The sequence below is a fragment of the Molossus molossus genome, unplaced genomic scaffold (genome assembly GCF_014108415.1).
Source record: "Molossus molossus isolate mMolMol1 unplaced genomic scaffold, mMolMol1.p scaffold_m16_p_4, whole genome shotgun sequence".
Taxonomy (NCBI): Eukaryota; Metazoa; Chordata; class Mammalia; order Chiroptera; family Molossidae; genus Molossus; species Molossus molossus.
In genome coordinates this window covers 114371676-114386147 of record NW_023425377.1, presented here as the reverse complement: position 1 = coordinate 114386147, position 14472 = coordinate 114371676, and the positions used below count along the sequence as shown (strand labels likewise).

The 14472-nt window shown below is 43.9% G+C and overlaps 1 non-coding gene across 1 annotated transcript; it reads right to left on the bottom strand.

Annotated features, from left to right (window-relative positions):
• Window positions 1-293: 293 nt before the first annotated feature.
• LOC118616652 lies at window positions 294-356 on the bottom strand. Its single transcript, XR_004956637.1, has one exon. It is a non-coding gene; the product is annotated as a U7 small nuclear RNA (small nuclear RNA).
• Between the last annotated feature and the right edge of the window lie 14116 nt (window positions 357-14472).

Genomic DNA, 14472 nt, shown 5'->3' with positions numbered 1-14472 from the left:
GGTCAGAGTCCTGAGGGAGGCAACCAATCGCTGTGTCTCTGTCACATCGGTGTTTCTCTCTCTCTCCCTCCCTCCTTCCCACTCTATCTTAAGATAAATGAAAAAGTATCCTCGAGTGAGGAAATAAATAAATAAATAGCCCTGGCAGGGTTGCCTCAGCGGTTGGAGCATTGGCCTTCAGACCAGAGTGTCCCGGGTTCAGTTCCCACTAGGGGCATGTACCAAAAATAAATAAATAAACAAACAAATAAAATAAAAGCTGCTATTAGACTTTTTTTTTTTTTTTTTTTTTTGAGGGTCTTCTGGTGAAAACCGGAAGACCTACTAGATAAATTCATAAAGAGCCCTGGCCGGTTTGGCTCAGCGGTTGGAGCATCGGCCTGAGGACCAGAGAGACCGGGGTTCGGTTCCCACTAAGGGCACGTACCAAAAAAAAAAGAGAGAGAGAGCTGTAAGCACTTGCTATTAGACTTTTTTAAAGCACCAGAAGGAAATGTGGAGATCACCCGGGAGACTCCACACCTTTCTCTGCCCTCTTCTACATGTAGAAAAACGGAAGCTATAACATCTGCTTAAAATCCTGCAACTTGTTCGGGACTGGGTTCTAAGAAGTGCGAAGGCTGTTGGATGCCCTCCAGTCCCCTGCCTTGAAAGGCAAAGCCGACAAACTGCCAGACACACCTTGGAGCGCTGACTTCCATGTTCATAAACGCAACTCCACATTGTAAATCAGAGAATGAACATCTCCTGAGTCTTGTGCTTTAAATTAATGTGCATATAAAGTTCTTCCTTAATTTAACCTGTTCACATCTGGCAGGCGCACACACACACACCCAGTGAAACTCACTTCTTCAGGGAAACCCTTCCTTATTATTAGCTCACCCCCAGGCCAGATCAGATTTCCCATTACACACCAGCGGGGCACCCCATACTTCTTATCACAGTCGGAAGTGGCTGACATATTCGTGGGACTGTTCAATTAACACCTGTGAGCTGTCTTCTCCATTAGATTAAGGGGTCACAAATGTCTCTAGGGATAAGACACATACTAAAGGCACATCGTGCCCTGGCCGGTTTTGCTCAGCGGTTAGAGCATCAGCCTGCGGTCCAGAGAGACCCGGGTTCAGTTCCCACTAAGAGCACGTACCTCGGTTGCAGTGTGTCCCTGGCCCTGGTTGTCATGCAGGTGGCAGCCACTTGATGTGTCCCTTTCACATAGATGTTTCTCTCTCTCTCTCTCCTTCCCACTCTATCTGAACAGAAAGTGGAAAATGTCCTCGGGTGAGGATAAAAAAATAAAATTGAATAAATAAATAAATAAATAAATAAATAAAAATAAAGGCACGTCCTAACCCATCTTTTCTTCATCACACCAACCTGGGAGTACAGATAGCATCCGTGTAATAATATCAAAACTATTTCCCTGAATGTACCTCACTTGCTGGTGTGGGTCCTTCAAATTCAAGACTCTCTCCTCCGGGGTTCTAGGAGTCTGGGGTGTGTCTACCACATGCTCTCACTTCAGTCCTGTCCACCTACCTAAAACATCTCACACCTTGTCCCTGTTGGGTGCTGGCTCCCTGCGGCAATGTGCTGCCGAGGCCTCGGGGTCTCTCCAGCCCACTGTGGTGTTGTCACCTGATCAGTGAGTCCCAGTCACAGAGATTTCAGTCTTTTACCTTTTACTCCCAACCCTGCTCCCTAGGGCTCAAGACTGGTGTCCTTCAGGGTCAGCAAAAAGTGCAAAGCTCACCCAGCTGGTGTGGCTCAGTGGTCGAGCGTCGACCCATGCACCTAGAGGTCGCAGGTTCAATTCCCGGTCAGGGCACATGCCCAGGTTGAGGGCCTGATCCCCAGTGGGGGCATGCAGGAGGCAGCCAACTGACGTTCTCTCTCATCAATGTTTCTATCTCTCTCCTTCTCCCTTTCTCTCTCTCTCAAATCAATCAGGAAAAAAAAAAAAAATTAGCCCTGGCCATTTTGGCTCAGCAGTTAGAGCATCGGCCCGCGGACCAGAGAGACCAGGGTTCTGTTCCCACTAAGGGCATATACCTCGGTTGCAGTTTGTCCCTGGCCCTGGCTAGGGTCATGTGGGTGACAACCACTCGATGTGTCTCTCTCACATTGCTGTTTCTCTCTCTCTCTCTCTTGCCCCCTCTTTCCCTCCCACTCTATCTGAAGATAAATGCAAAAATGTCCTCGGGTGAGGATAAAAAAGGCAAAGCTCTCTCCCTGCGTCTGGAAGCAAACGCTTAGATCAAGCTTGTGCGCCTTGATGCCCTTTAGCCTTGGGACGAATTCTTTGCCAGAGCCTCCCTGGGGCTCATGACAATAGCCCCTGGTGGGGTCCTACGGAACGGGCCTCCCGGACAGCCCAGGCCTGTGTACATTTACAGGGAAAACAACTAAGTCTCAGTCTAGAACCCCGGCCAAATTCAGAGCAGGCCGCTGCGTCATCAGTGCCTGTGTGGCTCAGGGGCCATGAGACCCTCCGGCACTCATGCACGCACCGGCTGGACCGTCCGCAAGGCAAGGCTTTCCCGGAACAGCCCGTGCACGGGCACTGAAAATTACAGCTGACCGTCCACGACTTACAACGCTGGGCAGAGTCGCAAGGAATGTGACTTCTGGAACAGAGCCAGGGATGGGTAGCAGCCATCTGCTGAGGACTCAGACATAGCTGCTTGAACCTCGGCCCTGACACCTGCCAGGTGTGTGGGCTCAGGCAAGTTCTCAGCCTCCGTGACCTGGAGGCTCCACGTCCACACCGCAGCACACCCCACCCCCTCGGGAATGCTTATGAAATTACACACCCCCAGGTTGGTAAACCAGCAGCACAGTGCTTGGCCTGTGACAGGCACTCCATCGATGTTCATTCCCTTTCCTACGACCTGCTGATCTGTTCTGATTTTTACAATTGTTGCTTCTCCCATTGGCTTTGCTTTTAAATTTTTCCATAAATATTTGAAAATACATATTTCATGAATTACTAATTCAAATTCTACTGTGCTCCTAGAGTTTATTGTTGTAACATTAAATCCAAAAAATTATGCTGTTTTTTCTTTTTACCCTTCACTATTTTGTATTGATTGGGAGAGAAAGAAGGAGAGAGAGAGAAACATCAATTTGCTGTTCCACTTATCTATGCATTCATTGGTTGAGTGTTGTATGTGCCCTGACCGGAGATCGAACCCACAACCTTGGCATATGGGGATAGCACTCTAACCAACTGAGCAACCCGGCCAGGGCTATGCTCACTATTAATTAGCTATTTCCTGGATTTGTTCCTTCTGATGTGAGACACACTAGTTTCTCCTACTTGAAAAGTGTCTTCCAGTGGAAAAACCCATTAAAGGTCAAACGATGAGAAACTAATATTTATTACCTACAATGCAATGTGGCAGCAAAGCTTGGCAGCTAATGGCTTGGGCTTTGGAGCCACAATGCCTAGGTTTAAATCCAGATTCCACCCCTTAGCTAGATGTGTAACCTTGGGCAGGTAATATAAATTCTTGGTGCCTGTGTTTTTAATCCCAACAATGGTGGTGATTGTACCTACGTCATAGGACAATTACATGAATTAATTAGAACAATGTGTGGCATGTAATAAATCCTCACTAAATATCAGCTATTATTACTTTCCTGTGTTATATATCACCTGATCCTCACAGCAGCCTTCCAAGGGCTGTGTTTTTCTCTCTCATCCCTGAATGAGAACCGTGACTGGCAACCCTGCCTCCGAGCCCACAGCTAGGACACAGCACCCTGCATTCCTGCCCCAGGTTTTAGGAGCCCAACGCCCTGCCCAGCCCTCTCCAGCCTGATGCTTTCCTGGAGGCTGCAGCTGGTTCTGCTGAAGTCTTCCAACAATGAACAACACATTACTTATGAGATGAACCTCACATTTGTTCTAACGCACAGTGGTCTGAGTCTAGCTTAGACAAATAAGTTTCAGAGCCACTCTGTTCCAGATTAAATGATGGCCACATTCATGGTCACTGAACCTGCAGCCACCTGGCAACCAAAGAGAACAGTTCAAACCAGAAGCTACAGCTGTTTCAATAAGTAAAAGAGGAAAAGAACTCCTGTGTGTGGAGTGCCAGTATGTTATGCTAAGCATTTTACCTTTGTTACTTAGTTCTCTGTGCAAAGCAGGAATGATTTCCCCTATTTTCTAGATGAGGGAATTAAAGCTCAGACAGGTTCTGTGACTTCTCCAAAGGTGTCAGAGGGAGCCTAACAACACAGGTGGACATCTGGCTCCGGTGCCGAGAAAGAAACCACCTCCACGAAGACCTGACAGCTCCCTAAGACATCCTCTCAGACCCCTCACTGACCTCGTAGCTAAGTTTATCAAGCGTTGACTGTGTACTAGGCTCTGTGCTGGGCACTTACAAGCACTGTTTGATTGAATCCCCACCAGTCTCGGGAGCTTGGTACCACTGTTACTTCTGTTCGCAAAAGAGGAAATGGGTCTTGAGGAGTTACTAGCTTAGTTCGTGTCTCATATCCTGGAGGTGGAGCCAGATAGTTTCCGTGTGTGATCTGAAACACTGGGCGAGGCTTTCTTCCCTGTGAAGAGGTTGTAAGTGTGGACAGAGCACTGGGCTGGAGACGGTCAGTCTGGGTGCTAATCCTGACTTGCACTGTGCAATGTTGAGCCAGTTCACCAATCACGCTGGAACTCGGCTGCCTGGTCTGTAAACTAGAGAGGTGGACTCGGGTGTAGTCCAGTGCTAGAACTCTATGAACTATAGCATGTCAGTGTAAAGGACACAAGCAAAGCAATCAAGAAATTGTCATTCAGCCCTGGCCGGTTTGGCTCAGCGGTTAGAGCGTCGGCCTGCAGTCCGGAGAGACTGGGTTCGGTTCCTGCTAAGGGCATGTACCTCGGTTGCAGTTTGTCCCCGGCCCTGGTTGGTCGTGCGGGTGGCACCCACTCGATGTGTTCCTTTCACATTGATGTTTCTCTCTCTCTCTCCCTCCTGCTCTATCTGAACAAAGAATGAAAAAGTGTCCTCGGGTGAGGATAAAAAAAAAATTGTCATTCAGCCGCTGGATACTCTTTCTCATCAAAGAGGCCACGTAAGAGTCTAGAGCAGTTTGTTAACATTTACCTGAGCTAGAAACATGCTTTAAAACTCATATTTCGCCACCCTAGAAAATGCATTTAATATCTGAAATCAGAATTAACATGCCATTCCTGTGAAAGTAAAAGTTCAGCATATATAATGTAAACAGTCTGGGATGGAGAGGTGGATAAAGGGAGGGAAGGAGACAAACACAGACAGACAGATAAGGCATCGGAGCCAGGTGTCTACATGTGTTGTTAGGCTCCCTCTGACACTTACTGGCTGTCGGGCCCTTGGAGAAGTCACAGAACCTGTCTGAGCTTTAATTCTCTCATCTAGAATGGGGGGTGGGGGGAAGAAAATGGGGGAAATAGTGCCTACCTTCCCGAGAGAATTGAATAACAAAGGTAAAATGCTCCACACAACAAATGGGCACTCAATAGACAGGAGTCCCTTTTGCTTATTAAAACCGGCATGCATATATATGTATGTGTATATATATATGTATGTGTATACATTACTTAATTTTTAAAAATTCAAAGACTAATGGAAAAAGAAAAACCAAAAGAAAGCAAGGACTACAAAGAACTGAGAGTGAACTGAAAGCTAGTTCTGTTCGGGACACCCACCTAAATTCAAAGGTCCCTCCAGGGAGGCGAGGATGAAGACCACACAGTAAGGTGGCAACGCAGCGCAGACCCGCCAGGAGCCGTGTGCTGACTTCTTCTCCACTCCCTTCCTCCCAGGCTCCAGGGAAAATATCAGACAGCTCTCACCTCTCATTTTCTCCCCATGGATTCTCCCACGGGAATTCACTAATGTCATTGTTGTAATTCACTAATATCATTGTTGTCAACTTGAACCGCTTAAAATCACGGAACGCCGAGAAGGAAATGCGTGTGCTGCTTCCCACACAGGCAGACCAACAGAGGCCCCTCTGACATAGTTAGAAGAGTCATCAAACGCGCTTGCTGGGGCGCTCACACAGTCCCTGGGGCACAGAACAGAATGAGAAGGCCTCTCTCACAGGTCAGGGGAAATGCCAAGAAAGGGAACCCGAGGACAGAGCAAGCAGATTTGGTCTTTTTTTTTTTAGTGAACTATTTTGAGATAAGTGTAAATTTGCATGCAGTTGTTAAGAAATAATACAGAGAGATCCTGTTTGGCCTTTACCCAACTTCCCCAGTAGTAACATTTTGAAAAACTACACCACAAAGTCACCACCAGGATGTCAACAGTGATGCAGTCAAGACACACAACAGCTCCATCACCACAAGGATTGTTTGTGGTGGCCTCATCCACCGCCCTCCTTCCTTAACCCCTAGCAACCACGAATCTCTTCTGCTTTTAAGTTTGTCAGTACAGAATGATAAATGAAATCATATAGTATATAATCTTTGGGGAGTTAATTCTCTAGAGATGCATCCAAGTTGTTCATACTCAACTACTGGATGAGTACCAATAGTTCTCTCCTTCTATTGCTAAGTAGCATTCCACTGTGTGGATGTATCTCTGTTTGTTTAACCATTTACCTGTTGGAGGACATCTGGGTTGCTTCCAGGTGTTGGCTATTACTAATAAAGCCGCTATTTTCACATACAGATTTCTGTACACAAGTCTACATTTCTCTGGGATAAATGCCCGGGAATGAATTTGCTGATTTACACCTAAGTATCTCTTTAAACACACATACACACAACTATAAATGGTATTGTAATTTTAATTTCAGTGTCTATATGTTCATTGCTGGCATACAGAAATTCAATTAATTTTTTTATGCTTATCTTAGATCCTGTGACCTTGTTGAACTCACTTAGTTCTAGGAGGTTTCTATTTATTTTTCTGGAGATACTCTGGGATTTTCTCCCAAGAAAATCATGCTATCTGCAAATAAGGACAATTTTATTTCTCCTTTGCATCTGTATGCCTTTTATTTCTTTGTCTTGTCTTACTGTCCTGAGTATGAGAGATAATATGGATATCTTTGTCTTATTACCAATCTTAGGGACTGCTCTGGGCTAAAATTGCGTCCCCACCTCTTCCCCAGAATTCATGTTCAAGTCCTAACCGGGAGTACTCAGAATGTGACTATATTTGGAGATAGGGACTTTAAAGATAAGTAAATGAGGTCTTTAGGATAGGCCCTAATCCAATCTGACTGATGTCCTTATGAGGGGAGATAAGGACACAAACTCACAGAGGGAGGACTCCAGGGAAGACAGACATTTGCAAGGAGAGGACCCAGCTAACACCTTAATCTAGGCTCTAGAATTGTGAGAAAGTAAGTTTTTGTTGTTTAAGCTACCAAGTTTGTGGTACTTTATTATGGCAGTCCTAGCAAACCAATACAGGAATAGAGCACTCATGTAGTTTTCACCACCAAGTAAAATACTGTAGGTTCTTTGTAGATACTTTTTTTCTTTTTATTTTTTATTTTTATTTTTATTTTTGGTACGTGCCCCTAGTGGGAACCAAACCCAAGATACTCTGGTCCACAGCCCACACTCCAACTGCTGAGCCAAACCAGTCAGGGCTATAGATACTCTTTATCAAGTTCTCTTCTATTCTTATTTTTCTGAGAATTGTTATCATGAATGGGTGTTAAGTTTTTTGCATCACTTAATATGATCATGTGATTTAGCTTCTTTAGCCTGTCAACATGGTAGATTACACTTGATTGACTTCCAAAAATTGAAAGTATTCTCTGGAATAAACCCCACCTGGTCATGGTATGGACATCTTTGTATATACAGCTGAATTCTATTTGCTAATAATTTGCTAAAGAATTTTGTATCTACATTCATGAAGGATATTGGTCTGTAGTCTTCGTGAAGTAAAAATTAAAACATAGTGAAAAACAAAAGCTAATAGAGAATAGCACCCAAAAAAGAAAGTAAATCTAACCAAAGACTGTTAACATTCCAGTGAAGATCCTTCAGACATCTATTTAACTATCTGTCTATCCATTATCTATACACACACACACACACACATTTAAATAAATATTTTAGCCTTGCCGGTATGGCTCAGTGGATTGAGCGTCATCCCGTGAACTGAGAGGTCCCAGTTCAATTCCCGGTCATGGCCCATGCTCGGGTTGTAAGCTCGATCCCCAGTAGAGGGCATGAAGGAGGCAGCCAATAGATGTTTCTCTCTCCCTTCCTCCCTAAAAAATCAATAAAAACATATCTAAAAATAAATAAATAAATATACATTTTATACAAATGAAATTGTACTATGTGTGCCCATCTATAACCACCTCTTTCATTCAACAATATGTGATATAAATCTTTCTATGTCAAAGTAAATCTGCACTGTCAGTTATAATGACCACAAGGCATTCCATTGTGCAAATGTATCATAAATTATTTAACCAACTTAATGCTGATTGACAAAAAATTAAATTTCTAGTATTTCACTTGTATAAACAACACTAAGATGAACGTCCTTGTGCATATATCTTAACACATGTGTAATTAACTTCTTAGAATTATTTCCTAAGACAGTCTACAAAAATACATTATTCCACTGTCACCTTCCAAACATTGGATATTATTAGTTTTCCCCCTCCTTGCCAATATGATATGTGAAAAATAATCAGAATTTTTTGGTAGTAATTGTTTTACAATTTTTGTTGTAGTTATTTGTTTTTCTATTTGTTGTTGTTGTTTTTGTTTTTCTAATATATTACCTCTTTTTTTCTTAGTGCTGGTGAAGTGGATTGGTTCAGGTTTTTGGTTTGGTTTGGTTTTGCCATTTGTATTTTTTTTTAAGAAATGCCTAGAAGAGGAAGATTTTAAATAAATAATTGTATTAGACACTCAGGTGGGTTAATTTTAGTAGCTAGAAAATAAAATCCATCTTTAATACCTGTCCCAAATACCAGGGCAGACTGAATAGTTTCATGCATTCTGATTTTACTGAAAATTATTCTTATTCCCTTCATTTAGAAAATAAAGTAGTCCTCGGGTGAGGATTAAATAAATAAATAAATAAATAGAAAATAAAATAAAAACCCAGCTGGGGATATATAATAATCATGGTGGCACAACCATATGAATATACTTAATGCCACTACAATGGTACACTTAAAAATGGCCAAAATAAAATAAACTTTGTTATATATTTTACCAGAATTTTAAAATAATGGAGTTGGGGATGATAGATACAGATACAGATATAGATATATGTATGTAAGCCCTGGCCAGTTTGGCTCAGTGGTTAGAGCATCAGTCTGCGGTCCAGAGAGACCCAGGTTCGGTTCCTGCTAAGGGCACATACCTCAGTTGCAGTTTGTCCCCGGCCCTGGTTGGATCGTGTGGGTGGCAGCCACTCGATGTGTCCCTTTCATGTCGATGTTTCTCTCTCTATCTCTTCCTCTCTATCCCTCCCACTCTATCTGAACAAAAAATGGAAAAATGTCCTAAGGTGAGGATAAAAAAATTTAAAAATTTAGATATATGTATGTATATATACACATACACACCTATATAAAAATTTTACTTCATTAGTTTATAATGAAAGGATTTGGTCTCAATCTATTATCCTTAAATCAAAAAAAAAAAAAACAAGTAAAGAAATCATGGCTAATATTCCACATTTATTTTCAATACTCTAAGAAACATGGGTTTCTTAATAGATTAAATCTATCCTTGTTTGTTTTGAGATTTATAAAATAGAAAGTTATGTCACGAATAAATTGGACAGGAGGTCAAGGGTACATTAGAGAAACATGAATAAATTATCCTGATCCTAAAGTCTTTACTTCTACTGCTGCCAATATACCTCAGAGAAGAAAGTCATTTTATATTTAAGTTCATTTATATATATCAAACTGAGTTTGAGAAAATAAAATAATCAAGTCTTCTGGGATGACTGGGCTGTTCAAGTTCTCTTTATGTTTCTTTTCTAGTTCAAGACGCTTAGGGATCCTCTCCCTGCTACTTGCTGATTCTTTTTCCTTTTTTGTATATTTTTATCTGGTATTTTGCTCATAGTTCATGATTCACTGTCATTTGTATTACCATGAATTAATATTTTGCTCATAGTTCATGATTCACTGTCATTTGCATTACCATGAATTACTATTTCCTCAGTTCCTGTTGGAGACTGTGTGACTTGGTGACACAGGTCCTGTGGCCGGGTCACTGAATCATCACCCACCCATCCAGGACTTCCCATTAGCCGAGGGACCCATAGTCAACGTCTGGGGAAAAAGCTAAGAAAAGACCTCACCCCACCTTCGGGGCCCTGAGAGCCAAGTTCTCCTGTGGCACCTTTGCTGTCTTCACACATCCAAAGGGCCCTCTTGCAGCGCTGGGACCCGGGCCGAAAAGACTCCGTGGGGATGGAGAGGGGGCTGAAGGCGCCTGCATTTTGCATGGAACCCACGTCTTCAGCTAGGAAGTCACTGGGGAGATAGATTTTATTTTGCAATTTAAGGACATAAATCAGATGATGTTTTATTTTTTTGTTGTTTAGTCTCCGATAGATTCCCATTACTCTTAGAATAAAATCCAAACTCTTTAAATGACAGCTGTGATCAGTTTCAGTTCAAATATTGCTCACCCTCTATGCTATCTATTTCCTTTATAGCACTGAACACACTGTTTATCCTGTTTATTATGCTGGCTTATTACCTGTGTCTCCTCCCTCAACTAAAATGCACACTCCATAAGGGCACTCTTGTCTGCCTCATCCATGGGTGTATGCCCAGCACCTAGTACTATGCCTGGCATATGGTGTGTGTTCGATATAAGTGTTTGTAGAAAGAACAAATAAGTGCTTAGAGATCCTTATACTTCCATAGCAAATAAGAGTTAGGAGCCATGAAACTGAGCTACCCAACGCACCACCTTCTGGGAAAACAAGTCTGTAGTCTAAAGTTCACTCGTGTGTGTGTGTGTGTGTGTGTGTGTGTGTGTGTTAATCCTCACCCAAGGATATTTTTCCATTGATCTTCAGATGGAGTGGGAGGGAGAGAGAGAGAAAGATCAATGTAAGGGAGATATACGAATTGGTTGCCTCCCATAGGACCCTGACTGGGGCCGAGATCCAACCTGCAACCCAGGTATGTGCCCTTGACCGGGAATCAAACCTGAGACCCTTCGGTCAGCTGCCGACACTCTAACCACGGAGCCAAACTGGCCAGGGCTAAAATTCACTCTTAAAGGAAAAGGCAAATACTCTGTGTGCTAAGAATTACAGTTAAGGCATCTCTGTCGCACTCCCAGAATTAAGATTGGGATGAATTTACCATTTGAAAACAGAACACTTGGTGGCTTCTACTCACATCTTCCGGATGTTGTAGAAAAGACCAGATGTTTGCTAAATATCCACCCAGACCCTATGTGAAATGCAGAGATGTTAAGGAAAATAAACTTCTGAGTTGTACCCAGAGGGCTATGGTTTGAATGGAGTCTAGAAAACTGAGCGCCAGAATAAAGAATCTGCCTACGTTTCTCAAACACTGTATATTCTAAGGGAAGATAATAGTTGTTTCTAAATAACCAGCCCTCCTTGAAACATAACTATTCAGGGGAAGTGGAAAAGCGCTCCTCGGCTGGTTGCAAGCCCAAGGGCAATGGAGGAAGAGGCCTCCCAGCTCCTCCCGCCCAGGCACCTCCCCTGCGTCCTCCTGCCCTGGGGGGGGTCAGGCCCTGTGACTTCTCCCAGGGTCGTGAGTCAGTCTCCGCCCAAAGAAAGTGTCGTACTAGTTACCTGGGGGAAAGGAGGAGCTGGAAGCGAAGCTGTTATTCTCTTATTTGAACCTCCAAGTGAGACCGTATTACTGTTATTACTTATAGTAAAAAGAGACAATAATGGGTGTTTTAAAAAACAACCTCTAGTGTATCATCCCAGAGTGAGGCTCCCTGTCTTCCTGTGTAACAGCCACTAGAAAAATCACCCTGGCCAGTTTGGCTCAGCAGTTAGAGCGGCGGCCCGTGGACCAATGAGTCGCAGGCTCGATTCCCATCAAGGGCATGTACCTTGACTGCAGTACGTCCTGGCCCTGGTCGGGGTTGTGTGGGAGGCAACCAGTCAATGTGTCCTTCTCACATAGGTCTTTTTCTCTCCCCCCACCCCCTCTCCGCCACTCTATCTGAAGATAAATAGAAAAAATATCTATCTTCAGGTGAGGATTGAAAAAAAAAAAAAAATAAGAGCCCTAGTCAGTTTGGCTCAGCAGTTAAAGTGTCAGCCCATGGACCAGAAAGACCCGGGTTCGGTTCCCACTAAGGGCACGTACCTCGTTTGCAGTTTGTCCCCAGCCCAGTTGGGGTCGTGTGGGTGGCAGCCAGTCGATATGTCTCTCTCACATTGATGTTTCTCTCTCTCTCTTCCCCCCCTCTCTCCCTCCTGCTCTATCTGAAATGCAAAAGTGTCCTCGAATGAGGATAAAAAATAAAAAAAAAGAAGAAAAACCATTTGGTAGTTTTTATAAATGTACATTTACCATACAGTCCAGCAATTCCACTCCTAGGCAGTCATCCAAGGGAAATGAAAACATATGTCCGCACACAGATGAGCACGTGAATGTCTATAGCACTTTATCCTTAAAAGCCAAACCTGGACACAATCCAAATGTCCAACGACAGATGAGTAAACAAATGGTAGCAGATATAGAAAACTACTGTTAAAAACAGAAACAACAGGCTAAAATGGAGTCATTTTTGCTAAGCTACAACTAACTACTACCCTAAGTTTCAGCCTTTCCCAGGAGTGGAATTTTAAACCAACCAGTCTGGAATTTCCTGGTCAGCACTAGCGAGGTGATCTGCCTGTTAAGACCCCTGCCTTCCCCTAAGAAAAGGTGTCCTTGCCTAAAATAACCCACTTAAAAAAATTTTTTATTTTAATTTCATTTCATGTTTTCCATCACCCTTTACCCCCTCTATGCCCTCTTCCACTCCCCTCCCCAATCACCACACTGTCGTCCTACCCTCTCTCTGCTGATAGAAACCTTCCGTCCTGTACAACTGATCTAACCCCTTCTAGTTTGGACAGGAGGCTGCCCAGATCATGAGTCGCTTAATAAAGCCAGAGAGAGAGACAGACAGAGCTTCACATTTACTCAGCAGAATGTTGTCCTTCAAACCACCCAGCACTAACACGGACAGAACTAATGAAGCACACGACGTGGAGGAATCTCAGAGATTATGCTGAAGAGCACCTACTGCATATTCCATTTATTTTTTAATATGTTCTTATTGATTTTTTTAGAGAGAAAGGAAGGTTCAAAGGGAGAGGGAGAGGGAGGGAGGGGGAGGGGGAGGGAGGGAGAGAGGAAAGGGAGGAAGGGAGGGAGAGAGAAAGACATTGATATGAGAGAGAACACACCAATCAGCTGCCTCCCACACGCTCCTGACCTGACCAGCTGAGATCGACCCTGCAACCCAGGTACATGACCTTTGGTGCACAGGCCAACACTCTAACCACTGAACAACACTGGCCAGGGCAGGAAAGGTTTTTAAATTTGTTTTTATGTGTACCTGTGTAAGTCTTTGTCCACCAAGAAGTAAATAACTGTAATAACTGAAACCACCTACCCCCACAGTTAACAGACATGATTTATTGTTCCATTGCCTTTATTGGCTTCAATGTACTATTCCAGGATGCTCTTACCCAGGCAAATGACTTAATTGTTCATTACAGGGCCTTGTTTGAGACCATCAACTCGTTAAGAGAAAGCATCAGCGATGTTCCCGCAGACAGGCATTGGACTCCTGGTCTCATCTCCCTGCCTTGTTTGTAGCAACCTGAAATGACTTTACAGCACAGTGCCTAACTACTCCCCTCATTGACCGCCTTGCCTTAAACCCAGCTTCAGAATCTGAATCACATCAGGCCTTGCCTCCCCTCTTGACAGACCAACGAAGCTCTCTTGAGTCGGTAATTCTCCCAGGCAATAAACTCAGTTTTATCTTGTTGGTGATATTTAGGAGCTGACATTTGATTTGTGCGAAAGATTTGTTAGGGGAAGGCCTGTGAGGGGAACAGGAGAAGGAGCCTGGAGGAGGCTGAGAGCCGTTCTGCAGAGCAGGTCCGACACAGGAGGAGGCAAAGGGGGAAGGAGGAAGGGCCCCAGGTGCAGTTCTACGAGTCTGGTAGGCTGCTGGGGAGTTCCGGGGCCCCAATTTTCACCTGACTCACTGTCCCCGGCTTGCTCAGTTGCGCACTGGGGGTGCTCCCTGGGACCCAAGGCCCCAGCTGCACAGGGTTGATGGGTCACAGTGAAGCCTCAGGGGCTGTGGATCCATCCTACCTTTGCAGTCACCACAGGAGACCTGAGCCACATGTTCTCCTGGCTCGGGATAGCTGATGGTCCTCTGAAGGGACACCTGGAAAAAGATAGAATGAATGAAAAACCTCCAAAGCAGTCTAACATAGATCTGTGAAT